Below are 25,693 nucleotides of genomic sequence, written 5' to 3'. Positions count from 1 at the left end.
CTTTCATGGTAATATATGAACTGGGCATTTGATTTTGCCTCCATTCTGTGCACGTTGCTTGTCTGCCTATGTAATTTCGGTATGCACACACATATATTCCTAATAACAACTCCTATTTCTTTTGGACAACAGAAAGCTAGAATTGTGAACCTGCAATACAGATAAATTGAACACCTTTTATTACCTACAGTAGCATCTCCTTTATCTGAGCCTCAATGAGCCAGATTGCCCTGCTATCGAAATTTACTTTGTCTTTCTGGTAGCCTGGCATTATCATAATCCTGTGCAAACAGCATTCTTGATTATCTGAATTTCTGATTAACTTAGGGCCTTGAGCATGTTCCCAGTCCATTTTGGCAAATATAATATAAACATACAAATGCTACACATAATTGAACTCTGCAGGCTTGAAGTAGTCTAATATGAGAGCCAAGCATAGGGACATTCTAGAATGTAGTAGTGCAGATCCTCTTGAAGGAAGCGTTTGATACTTGCCTGGGTTTAAACAGTAAATACTTAAAAGTCAGACTTGAACTAATAGGGTAAGCCCTGAAGGTAGGTTAATAATTAACAACTTTTGTGAGGTCCTTGTAAGTGCTCTTGAGATAAGAGTACCATGTGTTTCACCCTAGAGTTGCAATGTGCACCTACTAGACTGTTGCTCCTGAGATAAGGAAGGATATAATTTGGTAAGTACCAAGAAGCTGGGGATTTTCCCAGTAGCTCTGCACACAGAAAGTGCAATTGAATCTATGTCCTTCCGTAATCACAGTGGCAGACTAATTTAGATGGGCAGCAATATCTTACAACAATTGCATTCTTTGTTATGGCTATATATAGAGAGGTGGGGGGAAGGAGGGAGAGGGAAAGGGAGAGAGCCTAGACAGGGTAGGAAAGGTACTTTCTCTACCTTGAATTTTTAAGCTTCCTTATGACATGTTCTCCTTTAATTATGTGAACCTGCTGAAGATCTTTAACGGAAGGCGGAATTTCTACTGTACTCTTTCAACCAGGAACTGAGGTTTTGCTTTGTAAAATTAGTGCAGGATCATTGTACAAGTATCATGTCCCATTAGAGAAATTGCTTCAGGTAATTTATAGCCCCAAAAGGGGAAAGAGGGGATTGCTGATTGTTACTTTCCTTCTTAACTGCATACACTGAGGATATTTATCATTGGTCTAGCGGTACTTTTCTGCTTTCTGAAGCACAGGTATTTTCTTTTCTCTCTTAGTCAGTGGATCTTCTTATGAAAAAGTTGAAATACTAGGGTGGCCAGATGTCTTGCTTTACCTGAGACAATCCTCTGTTTGAGAGCATCCTCACTATCTGAAGACCTGTGCAGTCCAAATCTGGTTTACAGACAGAGAACCCTAAGAAGAGACAGCCTTGAAGTTACCATACTGAGCAGATACACATATCACTTGGGTCCCTGCCTTTCCCACTAATGTGAGATGTATTGTGTGTCTACCCTATTGAAATAATAGTAATAAGGGCAACTCTATAAATGAGCATATGACATTTTTACGTAAGTCTGTGTCTCCTTTGTCCTTTTTTGGGATGTGTGTGTGATGCAGCTACCCTATAGATGTTCCTTTGGAAAGCAAGGTTGCACGTTTTCTTTGCAAAATATTCCAACCTCTTTTTACTTAAGGAAGAAGAAGCAGAACTGCTTTGGGGAAACCTCCTAGCTCACAATAATAAGTTCTTTGAAGTGGTCAAATAGACATCAGTGTTTCGGATGGCGCTTTCGGTTGGCTTTTCAGGAGGAACAAGGAGCTGCTATGAAAAGGGGGCCTCTGAAAATGTCCCAGTACATACCTGAAAAATGGGATTTCAGTCCCTTGGTCACCTATAGGATGCCTCTCTATATTCTTGGCTGTGCGTGCCTATGTCTGAGTGGGCATGTGTTTAAGCTAAGATTGTAATTACAGCTTTGGTCTCTTTGAAAGGCAATTGATACAATGCAAGGGTACATTTACACAGCTGCTTCTCCCCTTGGGGAATTTTTCTGTTGCCTGATAGTGGAAGTTTATGTAAAACCTATTTTTGTTAATGGTTCTAAGATGTGATTTGCCCACCACTCATCAGGCAAGGATCAAAAATCAGGTGTGCTGTGTTTATGGTGGCTGGACAAACAAACACATATTGAACTTATTCACAAAAGTGGGTTCCATATAGCTCTCCGGTTTCTGTTGCAACCTCACTGCCCCAGCAACATCAGAGAAACCAGTGTCATGGACAACTTTACATATAAGGGCTGGCATGTAAAGGACAAGAAGTGCAGGAGCCAAGACCACTCAAGGTATAACTAAAGCAGTGCTTGACCCACTAACCACTTCTGCCAATCCATGAGACTGAATCCTTTCTATCTGCATAGAAACATATCAAGCACATTTCTTGAAGATGCTACCCCAAGGGGTCACCAACCTTTCTGGGCCCATGGGCAAATTTGCAAAACTGAGAAATGCCATGGGCACCACACAAAGGGAAAAAGCTACCTATTGGTGACATTAGAGCACATGTTTCCATGGGGGTGGGGAAGGCGACCCTGTGGTTGCATGTGCACCTGCAGGCACAACAGTAACACTGCGCATAGATTTTCTCTGTAATCCCTAGAGCAGCCTAGTGACATAGGTCAGTGTTATTATTTGTAGCCTATCTGGTAGGATTAACTAGGTGTAATGAATTAGACTTTCTCCCCCACTGATATGATAAATAATCTGTAACTCAAGTTTACATCCCTGGAGTGCCATTAGGGCAAATTACAAATCATGGATGCAGTGCCTTTGCCAGAGCGTGTTCTGTTCAATGGTGCACCTGGGAAATATGGAAACTGGGCTTTGGCAAGAGGGAGGAGGAGAATACAGCAAATTATTACACATAAGCGCGCTGTAATCATACTGATCGAAGAGGAGTTGGCAAAGTAGGGAAGCCCTACACCCAGAGCTTATGCTCTAGAAAAAAAGGTGCAAGTACTCACCATGAAGTTGCGTGTCAAGGTCCCCAAGCCACCCCCCAAATAGCTCACATCACACACATTATTTTTGTTTAAGGTTTTTGGTATAATTTTGGCCACAACTTTATTGAAATACATAAGCGTGAGTGGTTGTTTAGGCATTGGTTAAGACTGTCTGTCCCCCCACCTGGGGACAGAACTGACTTCTGGGCACCACTGAAAGCCAGTAAGGGAAAACAATATCGGGGAGAAATGGAGCTGAGTCACAGGCCCTCACCTCTCCCCGCATGCTCCCCAACGGCAGATGACCCCATGACAGGCATAGCAAGGTCAATGCAAAAAACCCCTTAATTTAGGGCGGGTGGGCAGGTGATCCATTGCACGCAGCAAAGAGAAAGCTCCAGGCTGCGTGCAGGGTATTTAAAACCTTTTACCCCTCCCACCCAAATTGCAACATAACTTTTACCCCAGCAACCCAGCCAGCCAATCGTTGCCCTAGGCCCTCTTTAGGAACACTGCCTGGCAACAGAGGGGTGGCTCGGCAGACCCCACCGCAACACGTGCTCTCCATGAGGGAGAACACGCTTTGTTACAGTACATGCCATACTTTTAACCAGTGCTTTGTCTTTAGGCAAAATGGTGCGTACTCTTGAGTACCCTAAGAAAGAAAAGCACTAGGGGATAAGGGCCAAAAGACCTTTTCCAAGGAAATATCCTGCTCAGTACCTCCTTCGATGATGCTCTACCACGAAAGTGTACAAAGAAGGAGCACATAGAGAGCAGGTGGCAGATTATAATATACCAAAGTGTGATGGGTGTGTGGAGGGAACTTGTGGTGTCTCTCTGGTCCTTCCTCTCCAAGAGCCACAGGTTCCCCATTCCTGCTGCCAAGTGCCATTCACATCTTGCAAATAAATACTGAGAGGCAGGAGTGCAGTTTCCCAGTGGCAAAACTGGAATCAGTACTCAAGGGGCTGGGCTTAGGGTCAGCTTCAGTGTTTTATCTGACAGCTTTGAAAAAAGCTCTGATGAAATGAGGAAAAAGCTCTCCCCTTCTGTTCATGGTCATAAGGTATCAATGAGACAGAAACAAGGACGCTCAGTAACAAAACAATGCAATTTCTGTTTTAAAAATACATCAAACCTACTCACCTATAAACTGAAAACAAAGGGAACCTGGAAGCCATAAAATGGGACCGTTCTTAGTTTTAAATAACCTTTAAAAATTGTTCAGTATATAGGATTATATTTAAATAGATGGACATTTCTTAAAGAAAAAAAGCCACTCTAGCACTTAGTTTTGTTTTTATTGTATTTTTTTTTTAAGAAATCAAATTTCATATGGTTCCATGATAGGATGTTTCAGAAAATCATAACGTGTTTTTGCCTGTAAAAGCAATGTCCTTTCTTGTTAATGCCAAGAAAACTTTTCCCCAAACACTCGTTCCCTGTTCAAGACACTGTAGCTGCTAATGAGGAAAACACTGCAAGTACCTCATTGAAATGTTTCCCTTTGTTTTTCTACTGGGAGTTTCCTCTGTAATAGCAAAAGAATCCCTGAGTATCAATGAGTCTGAAAGTGCTCATATTCTGCCAAGAATAAAGTTGTAAAGCTTTGTGTGCCAGCACTTTAAATTAATCTCAAATAATGCAAAGGGGAATTTGTCATCTTGGAAGGCTTTTTACAGCCTCGTCACTATTGTCTCAATTAATAAGTGTGTTCCATATCATTGACACGACTTCTCTCCTCTGCAGCCAATTATGACACCAGTGGATGGCATCTCTCTGAGGAAGCACAATAAAGCAAATGTGGGAGAGACAGAAATATATGATTGTGCTTAATTCTTTGCAGCATGGTGATGACTTCCAAAGATCCAGAAGCTGCATGGCAGCTTCCTTCCAAGAGCATCACTTTCAGCTAAGCGCCAGCCTGTCCCAACACGTCCATTAATTCAATGTGCAGATTAAAACCACAGTGTTTCATCTGGTTATGCAGACTAAGGCCTCTTCATTTTAGTGGAAATGAGGGATGGCATCAGGGATCAGAATCACTGGGCGCATGCCAAGCCCTTTGTCAAGATCCAGAGTCAAGCATAGGTCAGCAACAAAAAACATGGTGTCCGTGAAATTAGCTCTTGAAAGAAACAAAAACAGTGCAGGTCTAGTGATCCCAGCAACTCTTCCCAGTAGATCTTGCCCCAATACAGCAGTTGCAAGGACTGAAGGTCCCTGCCTTCCCACCATCCCTAAGGCTCCTGATCTCCAGCGCCTTTCCCAAGCTTCTCCTGGAGGTTGCCTTGAGGGTTCCCCAGCTAGTGCCTTCCACAACTCCTCTGCATCTACAAAAGTGACCCCAGAGCTTCCTCAAATACAATTTGGAAACTGCAGCTGGTGCAGAAGTCACTGGACAGGGCAAGACGGTATGAACATATAACACCAACTCTGGCATGACTGCACTGGTTACCAATTTGTGTCTGGGCTCAATTCAACTTGACGTTTTGATCCCCCAAAAAGTTTTTTATTTGAGTTTCCACTGAAATGAGGCTGTATTTTAATGTTTTAATGTTGTATTTTAATCTTGTTTTTAGGTTGTATTTCAATCAATTGTTTTTATATCGGGTGTTAGCTGCCCTGAGCCCGGTCTTGGCTGGGGAGGGCAGGGTATAAATAAACATCATCATCATCATCATCATCATCATCATCAATTCAAAATGCTGGTTCTGACCTATTAAGCCTTATGCAGCTCAGAACCCTAGTGCCTCAAGGACAGCCTCTCCCCGCATGAACCAACTCAAACCCTGCAATCATCACTCCCTCCATGGGAGTTTTGAAGTGTGGCAACACGAGATCAGGCCTTTTCAGTGGTGGCCCCTTGTTTGTGGAATGTTCTCCCCAGGGACACATACCTGGCACTCTATTTAATTTTTGGCATCAGGTTAAGACTTCTTTTTACCTTGCTTTTTGGACCTTAATTTGAAAGGTGGCATTGTGACCTCTGTTGTTGCGGTGGGATCTTTTAAGTCCTGCCTTTTATCTGTATAGTGGTATTTTTATATTTCTATTGGATGGTCTTAATTGATTTTAGAGTAAGTCTTTTGGGGTCACTTTGTGAGAAAAGCAAAAGAAGAAGAAGAAGAAGAAGAAGAAGAAGAAGAAGAAGAAGAAGAAGAAGAAGAAGTAGTTCACTTTTTAGTTGGATACAGAAATAGTATGGTAATCCTACCTAGTTATTTTGGCACCAACATACGGTAAATCTTCCACATCTTCCCTATTTTGGACTGTTTAGAATCAAGTTCTATCAACTCCCTCCCCCCCTTAAATACTTTTTAAAGAAACAAAAACAAAATATTCATGCATGCCTAGAGTCCCTCCCCCTAAATTTGATTTCCAGTAGACACCAACCTTGGTTAAAAATTATTGACTAACCTTTTCTCATGAGACGTGGCTTAATAGTATTAAACAAAACTGAGAAGGGAGGGGAAAATAAAGAAAAAACATATCATGGTTCCTGTGAAATATGCATTTTAAAAGATCGTGTTCCTGTACAGCCAAGTTACTTTTTTTGTTACAAATACATGAAATTACCAGATTGCCCTGGATTTCATTTAATAATAAAAAAAGCCAGTGAGACACTGCATCATTAAGCATTGAATGAATATAATGTAACTATTGAAACTGCTTAAAATATTTCCTAACCATAAATTATTATCCAAAAATATTTTTCAAGCAGATAAAAAGAGTTGTCAATTCTGCATAGTGAATGCCTCATAAGGGGCTCATTTATGGTTGAAAACTGAATAAAAGCAGTAAATTAAGAACAGACGTAACCATAGAGAAGCTGTAATCCACTGCAGATTTCCTTGCTGAATGAAGTATTGTTGTGTGGATTTATCCTCCTTGCTTGTACAGTTAACCAGTCACATCTGTGGCCGGAGTGTTCTCTGTGCACACAGACAAGTTCTACTCAGTAACCGTGCAGCTCGCTCCCCCTCCCCACCGCAGCCACAATGAAATAAGCACATGTTGGATAACTGTGTATTGATAAAGTGCTAAATTAAGTGTCCGTCTGTTTCTCTGAACCGGGCTGCCTTGAAGGGCAAGTGCAAAACTGAAGCTCTATGGATGGGGAACATAAGGAAACAACAGCAGATTTGACACTAGCCCAGAGTAGGTCTTGTTTACCAGTCCCCTGCCATGCTCCAGCGTTCCTGTTTGCTCTGCCTCCGCCTGTTACGCAGGATGGATGTTGGATGAGTTGAAAGCGTTCAGGAGAGGGAAAGTACGCACTTAGCATAAATATTCATTTACTGCCGTGCAAATACTTAGCTTTATAGGAATGTAAACTGTGGCAAGTTTGTTTGATTCACTACCTCTCCTCGTCTCTTCTGCATTGTTTGCCGCTAGTACACATAATAAGCACTCGAGGACAGGAGGAGGACATGACAGGGAGTCAATTTTGCCTTATTGCTCTCCATTTAAATGACACGATTATGCGCCCAATCAGATTTCTGTCTCAAAGAAGCTGTAGGAAGTGCGGCAGAGATGCACATTTTCCTCTCCGTCACCCCACCCCCTCCGTCCTGTGATTCAACTTTCTTGGATTGAGGTACATTGACTGCAGGTTTACATCTAGAACATTGAATACTTACTGCATGCTATCTTAATTAGCATTAGACATGGGTGGGGGCTATATGTTCATTTTCAGACTGAGGACTTTAAAAACTTCTAGCACATTGCTATTTCATACCTTCCAATATTTCTCCGATGAAAATAAGGACGTCTTATTCTGTTGTTGTTGTTGCTTCTGCTGCTATAATTCTAATTCTAATTCTAATTCTAATTCTAATTCTAATTCTAATTCTAATTCTAATTCTAATTCTAATTCTAATTCTAATTCTAATTCTTCTTTGTACCCTGCCCATCTGACTGGGTTACCACGCTGGGCAGCTTCCAACATATATAAAAACATAATAAAACGTTAAATATTACAAAACCACCCTGCACAGGACTGCCTTCAGATGTCTCCTAAAGGTTGCTTAGTTACTCATAATCTTGGCTCGGGGCATCGCATAACTCCATACATGCAAACATTTCTCTGATGAAAATAGGGACATCCAAAGGAAAAATGGGACATTCTGGAATCAAATCAGAAACCGGGACAGCTTCTGTAAATCCAGGACTATCCCTGGAAGATAGGGACACTTGGAAGGTCTGTTATTTTATTTTTCTTATTAAATAGGAATGTGTGGGAACACAGACACATATAAGAACACAGGAAGCTGCCTTAAACTGAGTCAGACCAGTGGTCATCATCTACACAGTGTGTCAGGATGCTGTCAGCAGCTCCCGGCTGATTGCCCAGCAAATTATAAAGACAAGGAAAAGTTTCTTGCAGTCCATTTTTATTTCAGTCTTTACAGAGAGAGGCTATAGAACCCAGTCTCTTGGATAATGGTGTTGTCCCGAGTGAATCTCCACCCCTCGCCTCTCCCACTTCCTCATTCATCACTTCTACGGGTGCTGCTACATGCCCTCTGTCTTTGAGCTCTTTGCTCTCCTACTTTTAAGGCTCACCGGGTTCTGGGAGATGGAGGGTCTGGAATGTTTTTCAATGACAAGGTGTCAGCCGGGTGTTGCTCTGGCTCTCCCATTATTTCCCAACTTTCCCCCTCATCTGCCTCTGAGTTGTGACCTCCCACAAACCCCTGTTGTAAATCTATACTGTCTCCCTCTTCCTCCTCCCTGGAAGAGTCAGGCTGGGGAGGCAGTCTCCACCATTCCTCCTCTACCCAGTCCCTGACACAGTGACTCTTCAGGGTTTCCCAGCTGTACATGGATTGCACCTTAACCCTTCTGCATGCCAATCAAATGCTCTGCCACTGAATTATGATCCTTCCCCAAATATAAGATTTATAATTAGATGTTTTCCCCACCATCACACGCCCCTCAGTACCAACAGCACTTTTCTCAGATGCTCTGCTATTGCCTGAACCTAACCAGCTATTCCGATGCTCAGAACAGTGTCCCAATCTCTTGCCTGCCCCTCGCTTTCATCTTTGGTCCTACACCACACAACTTTGGAGATTTGCTTCCATTCAAGGAGAAACATACATACAAACACAAGCTAAAAGCACTTATGGCAGTTAGTCCTGAATAAGCAGCAATTATCCCTGGTTCATCTGCTATTGGAAGCCACTGGGGGAACTAAGGAACAATGCTTGCATAGCTTCAGAAGGACTGCGGCTGAATTTCAAACTCCCTGCTAGACTGCTCCTATTGCTTGCCACTCTTTTGTGGGAGGAGAGGGGAGAGAAGGGGCAGTGCACACACACACACACACAAGTCCCAAGATAATTAAAAATAAGAGGCAGGGCTTTAAAAAGGTGCTAAGAAGCCTCGGCCGGGGAGGGAGGGGTACAAATAAAAACTAATAAATCCATTATTATTATTTATCAAGGGAGATGTTAACCTTATAGGATAATTTTATTTTGGATAACTACTTTTGAAGAAGTTTGTTTTCAGCCAAACCTGGATCCCCCCTCCATATCTTAACAGTACTTCATTCGATCAAAATTGATTTGTTGACATTGTTTTAGGTCCCCCCCCCCTTGCACTTTAGAGACCCCAATAGCATTTCAACACAGAGAAGCTGGTGAAATCTCCTCTTCCCAATCAACAGTAACTGATGAAGTGACATGTCCCCCATGTTTTCCTTCCCCTTCCCCTGCTCTCAGTGGCTCAGTGAGTCGTACTATGGTGGATTGTGAGGACAGAGCAATATAAAACCGATGCCATTCTACTGTGGCCTTACTGTTCGGGGGCTCCCATAAGCTGACCCCTGACTTTTCATAGACCATCTTTTCACAAACCCCTAACAACAAACATGTAACAAATAATTGTCAGATATTTGCTGCAATCTCTGAAAGTTGGAAACCACAATAGACAATGCCTGATATAGGTTTGTTTGTATACTATCTGTAACTGCACATTGTGTGTGTGTGTGTGTGTGTGTACGTGTACACAAATGATGGATGTAGAAACTGTATCTGTGTACATTCACCCCCCCCCAATGTTTATATAAACATATTTATATAAACAATGGTGTCGGTGAACAGAGATGGATACAAACAGTTTCTGCACCAGTCACACAGCCACACACACACACACACACACACACATTTTGTATATGAACACAGTGTGTAGTGTGTATGGAAATTGTTATTCTATCATTTTATACAATTTTGGTTAGAAGCACAGAGTGCTGATTTGTTTGGTTAAAGGTTTACCCTATCTCACTGGCAAGACCTGGAGCAAGTTTAAATCAGGCTTAAGGTATAAACAGATCCAGTAACATTCAGACAAATAAATTACTTTGCCACCTCCAAACCGGACAGCACAGGAAAGCACAGATTCCTTTATGCTCATCCAACAGTTGTAATGCAAAAGGGAAAATCTCCATCATGATTAATTTAACCTCAGGTCAATTTGCCCTATTTTTCATAGAAAAACTCTCATCCATGGTCAAGTTTCCTTGGTAGTTCTGCGTCTTTTTGGCTTTGTTGTGTATTGACCTATTTGTTCCTGGCAGTATCCTTTATACCAAAATGATTCCCTTAACTTTGTCCTGTAAGGTCCTATAAGGGGTAATTTGTTTAGAATGTATCCTGAAATTTCCTGATCACATCTATATCCAAAACATGATGGTGATGATCAGAACTTTATTGAAATCATATCATGAACTGGGGGGGAAATATCGTGTTAGTTTAGCTGCTTTTCATTAACATTAACAGACCTCAAATTAGGACTTCACTAATTACCAGTTAAAGGCATTTTATTGTTTCTAATAATACTGTATTATTCGAACGTTTTAGTTGTTGTTGCTGTTGTTTAAGTTTTCTTCCAGCAGATCACCAACCAATTTTAATGGATTATGTGAAGGTACAACAGAGTGATTATATTAATGAGTTGGAGCAGCCTTGCTTTGTTTTACTTTTTATAACTAAATAAGATTCTAAGATTCTTCTTCAATCCCCCCAGTGGTTAAGAATTACATTTCTTTTAAAGGAACTTAATTAAAGTTAGCAAGTGATTTTGTGTCCTGCAGTACAATACATTTTGCCAGAAAGGTTAGGGGTTCATTTGTTGCAGCGCATTGAAAATGTAAAGATGATAGGTGAAATGCTCTTCCTTGAAAGTGTTGGAAAATAATCACTTAAAAGGTCAGTTTCCTTTGCAAAAAGAGAGAGAGAGAGAGAGAAGAAGAAGAAGAAGAGAGTGTGTATGTATTTAGTAAGCAACTTGTTTAAGAGAAAAATGCTGCAATTTGAAAGGTTAAAAAAAGAGAGTCTAAAAAGCTGGCAGTGTCCCCAAAAACTAAGTCATTGACTGTGTTTTAGAACAGTTAGCTGCAATTTTTCATTAAAATGTGAGGCATCTATTAGCATCCTTGCTGTATATATCGCAAGCGTAGTTCCATCCACAAATAAGAGGATTTGAGCTGACAACAGTGGAGCTGAGATTTAATCTTTTCTCTTCACTTTATTATGATATAACTGGTTTACAGATCTGGTGGTTAAAAGGTTCACACTGTTAACTGCATTTCTGAACACTTCCATCAGGTTATTCTTGCTTGCTGAGGAATCAGTGAAAGTTCTTCACGTGGAATTAGGCTGCAAATCTGTGTGCGCTAACTTAGCAATAATTCCCACTGGACACCATGGGATTAATTTTCCAAGTAAGCATGCAGAGTTTAGAGACTGTTCATCTCTATTTGATATGTTTCATCAATTTAGCTGAACCCCAGCAATATGATATAAGAAACACTATGGACAGCACATTTTTCTCTCCCCATTGTTCACATTACCTTGCAGTGTGTGTACAAACTATTGCTCAGTAGAAAATTTCAATCATCTGTATAGATGAAAAGGGTAAGGGAACTATTGATAATGCTGTGCTCTTTGCATTTATTTATTTTTAAATGAAAGTTGAAGTTTTATGGTTTTATGCTTTATTCCACATTTTCCATTATTATTCTCATGAGTTGTATGGGAAACTTGGTTGAAAGGCAGTTTCAAAATGCAACAAATAAATAACTACATTTTGATTGTTCTTTTAAGGAGAAAAGAAAGCTGCTTTGGCTCTAAACTGGATTATAGATCCGACACGTAGACAAAAGCAAAACAACACTATATGAGAGAATTGCAAAGTCCACTGACTCACAAAGGATATTTATTTGGAGAGCGAAAGAAAGAGATGGTTTATTTAATAAAATTCTTGAATTGTTAAAATATCCCTGTCTCCACTGGATCAATATATAACCAATAGCATTTTGTGAACTGAGAAGTCCGTCCCCCCTTTTCCAAGTACTGTTTCAAATTGGAATTCATTTTCTTTGAGTCACACTGCCTGCTCCTTGCTTATGTAACTATAAAATCTTTAGACAACATGGCGGAAAGAAATCTTTCAAAACTATTCATAGCTTAATAAGATGTTACGGTTGCCCCCCTTTCCCCAAGTCTTATAGATTGCAAGTCAAGAAGGATATATTTTTTGGTTAGTCATGGGCTGCTCTGATTGAAACATTATTCTTCAAATAGTAACAGTCGTGGAAATAGGAAAGTCAATGTCTGACATGCTTTAGAATGAGCTAGGTGTGTTTCTTCCTCTTCTTTTATTTGTTTTCCAACACAAGGAGAAATTAAAAGTCCTTTATGCAAGTTCGACTAATTTCTCCACCAGCCGCGAAGGTGACAAGGAACACTTTCAAAGGAACACCTGACATTTGTCTCAGCCGAATAATTATCCCCAATAAAGTCATCCTCTTTAATTTGCCTTGCTTTCCATTTGAAAAGAGGGCAAAATCTATTTCCCAGACAATTTTGCATAGCAAAGATATTAATACTGTGGGGTTTAATTGTATCCTGTGTTTAAATACACTGTGGGTGAAACCCTAGACCTCTGCTTAATTGCTGTGAGAAAATAGCCTGATTTCTCTGAGATTAGGCACACGCCTATGTATACTTTGACCCAAGAGTGCCTCCTTCAGAATTAATCTTCTAAGGTAGTGGGATTTACTATTGTACGTGCTGTGGACCCATTCATGACAAACGGTGCCTAATCAACTAACTTCACCCTCTAGACCTTTCTTTGGCTGTCGGAGTTTCCCTTCAACTATTCATTTCGCACATCCCTTGTCCGGTTGCTTATTAGCAAATCAGCCTCAGAGGAGGCAATAGGAGTAAACTTAATGATTCCTTTTTAATTAAAGAGGTTTACACTTTAAGTAACATCCTGCTGAACTGGAAATGAACAGAACGTCCATCTGAGCCGTCTAGTGCACACTAAGAAATAGATCCATTCAGCCCATCCAGGGATATTCATCCATTATTTAAAATTGCCCACCGTAGGCATATTTCAGTTGATTCATCTAATCCATGAGGTAAACTCCCATCTGCTCGATCAGGAGTGTTTCCATAAGATATAACAAAATGTTCCGCCGTTCAAATATTTATATTCATCAACGCTCGCTCTGTTTATATTTTTGGCAATAGGAGTTCTTTTAAAAATGGGCTCCTCCACTTAACTAAACAAAATGTGTCAAAATGGGCTCTCGTATAAATACGAGCAAAGTAAATTTGGCAATTGGACGGAGTACAGAATCAACACGCTGCCCCCCCCCAAGTGAGTGGTCCTTACTCACATCTGTAGTCTCCTTGGGCTCTTTCCCTTGGGAAGGTTTGCAGAATACAATGAAAATTCCTTTAGCTAGTCCCATTGCCATAAATGGGAATATTAATATGGACAGACTTGAAAGATGAACAGGGCAGTTTGAAAAATCTGAAGGAAGGAAGGGGGGGGACTTAATTCATTATAGCATAGCAAAGCCCCAGTGTTCCTGGCTAGCAACGTCGCTGGTGACATCATGTACTTTCTTATTCCCATTTGACCTTTGACCGCATAGCTAAATTTCATCAATAAACATAGAAGTATATAGGGTCAACATCTAACGGTCTGTTGTATGTTTATATCTTTGCTCAAGGAAGCCACAGGACATAGATTCCTTTGGCATTCCCATGTCTGATGGGATGTTCTGGGAAGTGGGGGGAGAATTACGGGTGAACTGGTTGTTCTCATTACAAATGGGATTTTTAAAACATTTTTTTAAAAAAAAAAAAAAAACCATGCAACTCCAAGCAATGTCTTGATTCCAGTCTTCTATATTGTTTGGTAGAGTAGCATTTTCTCCATGCTAATTGCTACATACTTGGTTTCCCCCAGCTTTCTCTTCCCGCCCCCACCCCTTGTTTGGCTGTTGTTTTCTCAATATGTGATCAGAAACAGACTCAAAGGAAAACATTTTTGTGGTAACCCCCTCTAGCTATTGTTACAGCAATAAGCCTTGCTTGGCTGATGGTGTGCTGCCTGCTCCAGCCTCCCTCTGGAGGGAAAGGCAGTCTTCATTAAACAAGCCTTTTAACAGCAAGCCAAGCTTGATTAAAATCATATACAGATGAAATCATTTCTTTACCTTTGTAGTTCTGTGCATTCCCAATAATTCTGTAGGCTTAATAATACTTAGGAGACCTCTGGGGTCCTACTTAAGAATCTATTGTTATTTGCAATCATTGCTCAGAGAAGTCAAGACAAACAGTAATTTATTTCTGTTCTAATGATTTCAAAGGAATTTATGCAGTGCATGTTTAGATATTAGGAGGGCTGGAGAAAAGTCAGCAGAGCAAAATGTAGGAGTTTTGGTGTACCTCCTTAGATGGGATCTCACTGAAAGTTGTATTTCGGGGAAGTTTTTTAAAAAATAAAACAAGGAATGTTAAGACATTTTTCACTCATAGCTGCGTCACTCAGATTGTCAGGATGCAAGTGTCTGGCAAAGATCACACATGGCTTTGTATTAACACTGGGCTACTGCTTTGTCAGATTCATTCAGATTGGGACCCATCACACTTACTCTCTCTCCCCCCCCCCCCATCTTAGCTCTTCAAAAGTAGGTGGGTGTTTAAAAAATGAGACAAAACCGTGCTTAAGAAACCACTAAGTGATGAATCTGTCTGTCTGAAAATGTGTATCATGTTATATTGTTGGTTACTTAGGGTTTTATTTCTATGCTGCCTTTCAGCCAGAAAAGCCTCTGAGGCAGATCACCAAGGTTAACACAGCGAGAAAACTCAAGCCAAAGAAACATATAATTTACAGTGTTGTGACAGTGCAAGCTTTTTGTGCTTGAAACAGATATTGTAACTTCATTGCCTGTAATTAAAAAACACACACACACCAAAACCTTCCTTTTCTTTAGATACAATGTTTACCTTGAGATTGTTACTCAGAGAAGATGTATGACTTCTCTCCCCTTCCCTGCCACCACAGATACAGTGGTACCTCTGGGTGTGAATGGGATCCGTTCTGGAGCCCCGTTCGCAACCTGAAAGGAACGCAACACGTGTCTATGGATGCGCGGGTCGCGATTCGCCGCTTCTGCACATCCACGTGACGTTATTTTGTGCGTCTGCGCATGCACGAGCGGCGAAACCTGGAAGTAACCCTTTCTGGTACTTCCGGGTCGCCGTGGGATGCAACCTGAAAAGATGTAACCTGAACCAAAATGTAACAAGAGCTATGACTGTACTTAGAAAGAACATATCAGGCATAGGGCAGCAGAGGCTAGTTCTGCCCACCACTATGTACTATGCCCGGGAATCACACTACCCACCAGCCATGGCAGTCAGGGATCAAGGAAGGAGGGTGTGGTGGGTGCCGACCACCCCAGGTGTCACCACTGAGGGGGTTGACAAAATGCTGGGTGGCATTCACCGCTGGGCCTGCAGCGCGCTCGAGCCACGCATCTAGGGCGCACACAGGCTCTGTGTTGCCCAAACGGTCCGCCTGTTGCCTTCCCCCAGCTGTATGGCGGCTGAGTGGGAGGAGGCAAGCAGACTCCGGAGGCCCCGCAGTGCGCCCTGCCCCTATGGGCGGCTCACCCTGTCCCTGGTGTGTGAGCAGCTTCCTCCACCACTGACAGCAGTAGAAATGCTTCGCTGTTATCTGCACAATAAAGATGTCAGATCTAATGTGCAACAGCTGAGGAAAGGGCAATAATCCCATCCTCGGGATTATTTGGAAAGGAATTCAAAATAAAGGTGCCGATATCAATAAGCTGTTAATCGCAACTCTGTGGTGAGACTGCCCTTGGAATGCGATGTGCAGTACAGTGGTACCTCGGGTTACAGGCGCTTCAGGTTACAGACGCTTCAGGTTACAGACTCCACTAACCCAGAAATAGTACCTCGGGTTAAGGACTTTGCTTCAGGATGAGAACAGAAATCGCATGACAGCGGTGCGGTTGCAGCGGGAGGCCCCATTAGCTAAAGTGGTGCTTCAGGTTAAGCACAGTTTCAGGTTAAGAACAGACCTCCAGAATGAATTAAGGTCTTAACCCGAGGTACCACTGTACTGGTCATCTCACTTCAAAAAGGATACTGTATTGTTGGGGAAATGTTCCCAAAAGGGCAACCAAAATGATCAAGGGGATGGTGCAACTCCAAGGTTGCAGCATTTGGAGCTTTTCACTTTGGAGAAGAAGCGAGTAAGAAGCGACATGAAAGTCATGGTGAAAGTGGAGAAGGAAAGTGTTTCTCCCTCTCTTGTAATCCTAGAACTCATGGACATCCAATGAAGATTCAGGACAGATAATAGAAAGGCCTTCTTCACTCCCACAACCTGGCCACCAACCTGGATGGCTTTAAAAGAGAACTAGGCAAATTCATGGACAGCTCCAAGCCACGATGGCTGTGCTTTGCTTCCACAGTAAGAGGTAGTAATGGTTCTGAATACCAGTTGCTGGAAACCTCAGGAGCAGAGAGGGCTCTTGTGTTCAAATCCTGTTTGTGGGTTTCCCACAGACAGCTGGTTGGCCAATTTAAGAACAGGATGCTAAACTAAGATGGGCCATTGGCAAAAGCCAGCAGGCTGCTCTAATGTTCTTGTGCTCATACATCACTTTGCACAAAAAAGCACATTCCTATACCAGCCAAAGGTATAAAAGACTGAGAAGCATTTCTTTGGCAGGTCGCATCTGCAGGTGATGTGGCAAGTGTCATAGCCCTTCACATGTTCTATCAACACATGGGACTTGGGTGTGAACCTGCTTCTGCTTGCTCATGTCAGGTGAACCTCCCCTACCACTTCGCAATGTAAATTCTACAAAGAAAGTTCAGTGGAACTAAAATATGTTCTGGCTCGGCAGGTCTCTCTGGATTTTAACCAGGCCCTAATTCTAGAATCACCTCTTGGTCTGACAATGTTTGATGAATTCTAGATTTCATTTAGCTCTCAGGTCAGCCTTGGGCCATGGAGATATGGATGGATCCTGCTATTGAGTTCCAGGCCCAGGTGGCCTACAGTTATGAGCCAGGCTCCCAAATTGGCTTGCTAGAATATGTAGTGTCAGACTAGACGGGGTAGCTTATAAATGGATCTAATAAAACTGATGCCAAATGTTGCAGACCATTGGCCTAATGAAATTTGTAGTCAGCATCTTTGTGCAGCTCAACTTCATGAGCAGCTCCAGCAGCAAATAAATATTTGATACAGTTGTTGTGACTGCTAGCACAAAGCAGTAGTACAGCTGTGGCATGGGCTGGTATAATAATGCCATTAAAAGTCTCAAATGATGCAGCCTCTCCTCATAGGCCAGTTGCTCCATTGCCCTTCATTGCCCTTTTCTCAGCCTGCCCCAACTTCACAATATTCTTTTTGAGGTGAGGCACCCAGAACTGTACACAGTATCCCTAATGTATGCACACCATAGATTTGTGTAATGCCAATATGACACCAGCAAGTGGTCTTATAGACCTCTGATTTTGAAACCTGATGGCTAAGAACTGGGTTTTTTTTCTTAAGGAGTAATATGGCCTACCGAGAAGCATTCCATTGGATATTGTCACACGTAAATCAATAGCTGCTTTATATCCTCCAATTTTCAGTTTTAGTAAAATTAAAAATTAAATGTGACCACTATGTTAGATGGAGAGATAAGTGATGGATTGAATAGCAAATTGATAGACAGATCAAATTACCTACCTCATAACCCTTGAAATGCTACCTGAAACTCTTCCCAGGGTACCTGCTTAAGAAATAAACATGTTGAAATGACTTGTCATTGCCTGCCTGTTAGGTCTGCAAGCACCAGTCAAGTAGGAATGAAGATAACCTAACAAATTAAGTCAGGGTCTGCTTCCCCTCCTTTTCCCCTCCCATCCTTTCAAGGTGGTTGCTAGCAGTGATTGTAGGAGTGCAAACGGGATTGGTGTAAAGCCATTTCCTGCAGGACTAATGGACATGTTAATGCATCTACTCCATAGGCCATCCACAGCTCAGCGAAGGCCAAGGACAGTAAACTGCTCTCCCTTGAAACAATGTTAAGATTTAGCACAGTGATTTATAAACCACAACACATCCTGGGTAAGGCAAAAAAAAAGCAAAATGGGGAAAAAGCAAACCATTAATTAAGCAAAATGGCTTGTGATTCTGCATGTTCCCTTTTTTTTTTTTACAGCTTTGGACAGGATAATAAATTCTAGTGGTTTTAATAAATTATGAAAGGCCTGTTGCTATAATGTGGGAATATTAACTTCAGTGAGTCTTTTAATTTGCCGATGGTGTCAATAATACAGAGCGTGGTGTTTTTCCCCCCTCTCTCCCCTAGCTTCCAAATAGCATTCCGAGCGGCTGCACAATATCGTTTTCCCCGCAGGGGTGCTTGATCCTTCATTAAGCCCAAAATCTTTGAGAAGGGGGCCAGAGTTTTGTCTGTGCGATCTTTGACCTCGGAGGGTATCGGCAAAGAGCAAGACCTTGTCAAAATGGGAACATTCCTTTGAGGAGGAGTTTGCGCTTGTTCTTTCAATGTGCTCTTCCTAAAGTTCATGAGAATGCATGATTTCTGATACAAACATTTATATATATATATATATATATATACAAAATTTAGCCGAGTGCTAGAGACTCAGGTGTTCTACAGCAAAGCTGTTCGGTCAAGGCAATTTCTGCTCATAATATCTGCAACAGGGAAAGATTCATCCTGTCATAGTGAGCACATGATATCATCACATATGAGGTCCATATGCCTCAGCTTACATTGGAAATGCTGATTTTGAAGCATGCGCTATTGCTTCAGAAATGCCTTCTCTCTCAGAAAAGTTGAACTGGTTCTTGGAACTGAATGTAGACTGCATGCCCTCCAGCATTTCACTGATGAAAATAGGGACTTCCTAAGGAAAAGCAGGACATTCTGGAATCAAATCAGAAACTGGGATGACTTCTGTAAATCTGGGACCGTCCCTGGAAAATGGGGAAACTTGGAGGGTCTGACTGGCAGCAGTTGTCCAGGGTTTGGCTCAGGGAGTCTTCTCAACCCTCCCTGGATTTGCTGGAATTGGTCTGCTATTGAGCTACAGCCCTATTGATTCCCTGAAAGCTCTCCCACCTGATAGTTATGGGATGCAGCAGCAACAGATGACAATATTTTATAACATGGATCACCAGACATATATGGTCAATTTCTGCGCCTAGCAGCACAGGGGTAGGCCAGGGATGGGGAAAAGGTAGATCTGTTGGTAGATATATGGGCAAATTGCAGTAGATCAGGATAAGACCATGTATTTATTGAGAAATTGAGTCTTTTCATAATATACTGGTGTAATGAGGTTCAGGATAATACAAATTCATTTGTGTTCCTTGGAATATTGTGGTATTGATTTATTATGTTTGATTTTGGTATGGAAATTTGTTCGTACATGTTCACTTCTAGATATCCCCTTCTACTTTTATTTTATTTGGCATCTGTTGTGTTATAAATCAATGTATGTACTGTAATTAAAAATAATAATAATTTCCCATTAAGAAGGAAGCAAAACAAAAAAACAGGAAATGTTTCTGACTCCTAATAAGCTAATAATAGCAAATTTAAAAAATTATGCCGTAGCCTTGTGCTAATTGCTAATCACTCTTCCTTCCGTGCTATAAGACATGCAAATGAACAGTTGCCTTTGACCAGATCTTTGTGTGGGTCAGCTGACCAGTTTTAGATTGTTCAGATCCCTGATCTGCAGTAACTTGAGTGTATGTTTATACTCATATATGCTGGTTATTTCATTGTATGGATTTTATGCAATGCAGTTCAGAATTGGCATAATATGCTGTTTGCTGCTTTTGAGGCCTTTGGTCATCAAAGGAATAAATGAATGAACCAAAACATAACATACAAGTGGTTCTGTAGTATTAACCACAACTCAGAACTGGGCCTTGGAATGGAAGAAGAAATCTCTTGAGTTTATTGTGTTTTCTTCATGACAGAAAGTCATGTCAGTGGATGTTTCCGATCCAGGTACCCAGGGCCGGATTTAGGTTTGATTAGGCCCTAAGCTACTGAAGGTAATGGGGCCCTTTGTATGTCCAGCTGTCCTTTGTCAACAACAAATTGTCACTGTTTTTTGTGTTGAATATATGCTATATGGTAATTTATGTACCTAATAGGTATCTAAGGCCATTTGCACATAACAATTAGGAGCCTACACAAGACAAAACACTGTTGCTGTATGTAGATTTTATTTTATTTGTTTTTTATCATATTTTGGAAATGTACATCCAGGTTTTTTTTCCTTTAAATTTTTTGGGGGTCCCCAAGAGAGTGGGGCCCTAAGCTTTAGCTTGTTTAGCTTAAACGTAAATCTGGCACTGCAGGTACCTAATGGCTGCGAAAGCATGGAGCTGTGATGGACCAGGCTGCTCTAACAAAGAACAGAGGTTTACCTAAGGCATTATAAACCTCTTCTTCCAGACCACCTGCCCAAGCTCCACCCTCTTGTCTTAAAGACTGCAGCTCTTAAAGAGCCAGTTCCCTGGCTTGTAGAAGACCACTTACTGACTTTTCTGTAGCCTCCTGATTGGCACAAAGCCTGCATCATTGGGTAGATGTGGCAGCACAGGAAAACACTGACTTCTCTGCTGAGTTAGTCACATGGGACAGCATCTACAAGGTTCCTGACTCAGGCTCTGTAGGTTCCAGAATCACCAGCATCAGGTATCCAATCCAACTTGTGACCCAGGTGGTGGTACAGCTGGCTCCCCTGACTATGAGCTCAAGGCCACAACACTACCCAAGTTGTGGCACAGAGACGTCTGTGATACAAACTCTTACAAGGTTGCATGCCCACAACTAATGTCTTTATTTGCACTTTCTGACAGTTGGGCTAGATCAGCTACAGGTCAGCACAGAGACGAGCAGTAAAGTTGTTTCTTTATTCAGGGAAATGGAATACAAACAGAGAACCTAGGAGCAAGAGTGGCTTCCAGCAGCAATTGACAGAACTGACCATCTGGCATTCCTACTTCCCTGTCCAGCAGCAATCTTAAACTCAGTCAGAAGGTAAAGCCCTTGGAGACAAGGGGGAAGGAGGGGCTGAATACAGTGGGACTGGCAGGCTCCTGTGAACCTGTTACAGCCTCAGCCCCCAACTCCCCCTCAGCCGCCTCTCTCTCACTTAAGTCTGTTGCTCCAGCCATTCTTCCCCCTCCCCACTTCCTCCTTTGTTTTGTCTTCAATGTCCCACCACTACTCCCCTGGGTTTGAGCCTTCTTCTTTTGAGGCTTCACCAGGGGGTTCTCTAGCTGGGGCCTCCCACCACTCCTCCTGATCCAGCCAGGCCCTGACATCGGCACACTAATTCTGCTAACAGAGTAATCCTAAGGAGGGGCCAAAGAGTGGCACATCCTCTACTGTCTCCCAAGACCTGCTGGCTCCTGCTAACTAGGTTAAGGATTGGGATGATGGCTTCTTTGTTCCAGGGTGACAAAGCTGAGGAGATGGTCCAAAGGCACTGGCACCCTGACCCAGTATACCCGGTTTCTGGGCCTTTATGCTGGCTGCTGCTAGCAGGAGGACCACCAGTGGTCCCTTATGGTGCACTTGAACAGAGCTGGTGCTTCCTCCATGGCAGGGCCAGTTCCTGCCAACAGGACTCCTCTGGTAGACTGGCAGAGAAACAGGTGTGTTCCCTCTTACCCCTACCATCATCACTGGGATGTGCATCCTAGGATTGCTCTGTTAACTTCCTATAATGCAAGCCATCGTGCAGCTGAGGACTGACTCTACCTCCCTTTGCAAGGCTAAAAAAACCAAACCACCAGCTCCTCCTGTTTGCTGCTGATTTGACCACTATGCCAGAGAAGGAAGCTTTTGTCATTTATCATCTAAGACCAGAGGGTGTTTCACCCTTTTCCTCCTGTCAACACCTGGGAAGTAGGACCGGCCCCATCTCCCTTTGCAGCTTTTTGAGCGGGATCATTTTGCTGCCTACTGCCTTCTGGGTCAGAGAGGGCGTTTTGCTCTCTTCATGCTGCTAATTATTTATGAATGAATGAATTTGATATGTTGCTATTGAGGTGGGCTTTACACAAAAAAATCACACTTCTATTATGAAAGTATTTTGAGTTGTCTTTCACAGAGATATGCTGTAGATAAAAATGCACCAATCTTGATGCATTTATAGTTTTGTTTCTTGGCCTTCGTGCTTTGTTGCTAACTGCTTATACTGTAATATTTAAAGAAAATTAAGTGATGATGTAAGTAGACAAATTAAGTGATGATGAATTGCAGCCAGCTAAGTTCTACTCAGAGTAGATCTATTGAAATTAATGGGCTTTAGCCACTTCTATTAATTTTAGTGGGTCTACTTACTGGATACAAACCTATGGCTATTGCTATCTTCCCCAATCAATATAAAATTCCTTCACTTTCCCCGCTCACATTACCACCAATACTGATTAAAAGCTGTGGATTTGCCACAGCTCTGTTGAAACAAAAGCTACGTTCAGGCATTCATCTGACCATGCCAGGTGTTGAAATGGGAACAGGGGCAGGGCAAATACATGGAAGCCCCACCCCAACATCTCCGAGCACACAGGCCACACACCAGTATTTTGCGTGTTCAGTACCAAGGTCTGAAAGAGGGTTTGGAAGCACCTTCTGTCAGTTGTGTTTCTGCCCTTGCCCCAATTTTATACATGTCACATTTTCAGGGAGGCACCTGAATATGGCTAAAGGTTCTACTGTATGCTCTGCCATCCCATAATGCAATGCAAAAAAGAAAAGAAAAAACAGGAAGCCACTTGTTCACAAAGGGATTCGTGTCAATGTTACCTTGCTTCCCTCATCTGTTCTAGGCCAAATGTGTTGCAAATACAATGTCCTGAGTAAACAGTAAATACCTGCTGTTTGTTGATGTGTTCTAGCTGCGCCCAAATGTTCTCTCAAATTGCTACAGTGGAAAGTTTAAAGGAGCACTGTTAAAGGCCTCATCAAACAGCACCGGCAACTACCAAAAGGAGCAAACTACCTAAATACAACACAGCTTGAGAGACAGTGTGAAAAAAGAGTTGTTGACACCCCCCACTCACAGAAATGAAAGTGCCCCATTCCAGTTTCCAAAGACTGATGGAAGTGAGTCTGAGGACGGAAGGGGACTTCATTTGGATTTCTCTTGGAATCACTAGTGGTGTCACTGCGGTCATTTCAGATGACTATGCTGGAAGGAATTTCACTCATTTGAAATGAAAAGAGCTTAGCAAATAGCTTCCATTGTTACTTTTGTAAATACAGCAGATTTGGTCACAAGCTAGGCTCATATCTGGTATCGGATCCCAATTTGAGGGGGGGGGATTACTTTGTGAAATGGACTTCAAGGGGGAAATGCAGGGGATCCGTCACTTTCCCATAACCCTTGTGGTTTGAACTAGCTGCGATCCTGGTACTCTCAGTTTATTCATAATTGGAACAAACTTACCTCTGAAAAGATGCCTCTGCTGGACCTGCATGTACTATGCTACTTATACTTAGATGCTTCAGTAGCATGCATGCATTCTCTGGATAGCCATGCATGTGTGTTGGTGTGAGAAAAAGACACAGAGAGAAAGACAAGGAGATATGTTAGCATGCCACAAAGGGTCCATGCTCTGTCACTGGTTAGTCTTGTTTAGCAGTGCTTATCTGGACACACTCTTTTTTGGGAAGTGGGGGAGAATGTTAATTCAAAATTCCAGTATATCAATATGCATATAGGATATCTACATCTTCTTCAAGCAACTGCCCTATGAGGAAAGAGTGCAGTGTTTGAATTTGTTTTCCTTCCACAATACTAAAGTCTGAGTCATCCAGTGATTCAGAACAGACAAAAAGAAATACTTCACACAGCACATTAGTTAAACTCTGGAATTCCGACAGCACATGATGTGCCAATGGCTGCCAACTTGGATGGCTTTGAAAAGGGATTAGGCAAATGCCTGGAGAATGAGACCAGCAGTGGTTACTAGCCATAATAACTGTGTAATACTCCAGTATCAGAAGCAATATGTCTCTGAAAACCAGTGGTTGGGCATCACGAGTGCAGAAAATACTGCTTGCAAGTTTTCCATAGGCACCTGGTTTGTCACCAAAAGAACAGAATGCTGGACTAGATGAACCAGAAAGGCTCATCAAGTGGCATGTTCTTATACTTCCTCTCCCTGACCAGTCATGATGAGGATCACCATGATTGTGATGATGATGATGATGATGATGATGATGATGCTTAGTATTTACTTAACTCTTCCAAGAGTTCTTAGCAAACACTATTTGAATACTTTGTACAACAGCATTGCAAGGTAGACCAGATGGTGGACTGAGACTGAAAGAATAGTGGCTTACCTATGAATACTATCAACTGGGGAGCCACCGGCTCTTTGTTCACACTCTTTTTCGCTGTGCTATACCAGCTGTCAGATGAAGGAACTCTTATTTCTTTACTCCCTTAAAACAAATAGGTCTCTTTTTACAACATGCAGACAGTTCTGTTTGCTAAGCAGTAGCCAAGTTATACAGCAAAGCAAAATTCTTTAATTAATCCTGATCGCTCTAGCATTCCACTAAGCATTGTATCATCAGAAAACATCATCATTGCTTAGCTGATTTCTGGCTCTATTATGTAGATTTTATTGTAGATTAGAGACATCAGATATGATTTATACATGACTTTCTCGAAACAGCCAACATCCGAGAAATGACCCCCACTAGCTTCAGTTAAATCTCTTTTCAGTCAAACATCTGTTCTGTATTTGTGCTGATTTGTTGATGTGTTTGTTTGTTTTGCACAAAAGAGAATTGGGCCAAGAGTTTTTATGCTCTCTCATTATAAACCCTACACAGGACAGTTCCTTTGAGCCCTCCCCCCTCCATATTTCTCTTTTCCGTTTCTCCTTTCTTGACAATCAACAGAGTCTTATTTTGTATAGTAAGCAATGAGTATGCAATTCAGCCTATGGATTAAAAAGTGCTTCCCAATGTTTTGCTTAACCCAAGTATTATTTAGGAGGTGTTATTATATGAGACACAATGATCATACCACAGCTGCAGAAGGAACATCTAATTAAGAAATGTGATTTCCATTGATATACTTTTCTACATAACATTGGCCATATTCATAAAATCATATCTCAGTTTGATAAGCGGAGGGATGAATGGGTATTTTGTCTGTACATGCAGCTCCTTTGCACCTCCCTTCATGTCAGCCATGATTAAACTAGGAAATATTTAACTGACCATAGTTTCCTGTTATGTGAGGTTTGGGAAAATATAGTTCCTAGTTTTGGAACAAGAAAGGCTTCTGAATCAACTTCAAAGCATGGTTTAA

The 25,693-nt window shown here is 41.8% G+C and overlaps 1 protein-coding gene across 2 annotated transcripts in view; it reads left to right on the top strand.

The window, feature by feature from the left end:
* The first annotated feature begins 630 nt into the window (after nucleotides 1–630).
* The window catches only part of ADGRL2 (adhesion G protein-coupled receptor L2), a 348,015-nt gene continuing 322,952 nt past the window's right edge, over nucleotides 631–25,693 (top strand). Inside the window, exon 1 of one of the 2 annotated variants that reach the window (XM_083620857.1) lies at nucleotides 631–689. The gene's annotated coding sequence lies outside the window, so the exon portion shown is untranslated. The remainder of the gene's footprint in view (nucleotides 690–25,693) is intronic. The other variant, XM_083620855.1, reaches the window with a different exon arrangement.

This window comes from Podarcis filfolensis, assembly GCF_964270895.1.
Source record: "Podarcis filfolensis genome assembly, chromosome: 6".
NCBI classification, from domain to species: domain Eukaryota; kingdom Metazoa; phylum Chordata; class Lepidosauria; order Squamata; family Lacertidae; genus Podarcis; species Podarcis filfolensis.
The sequence above is the reverse complement of the archived record's forward strand: the minus strand, read 5'-3'. Positions and strand labels throughout refer to the sequence as shown.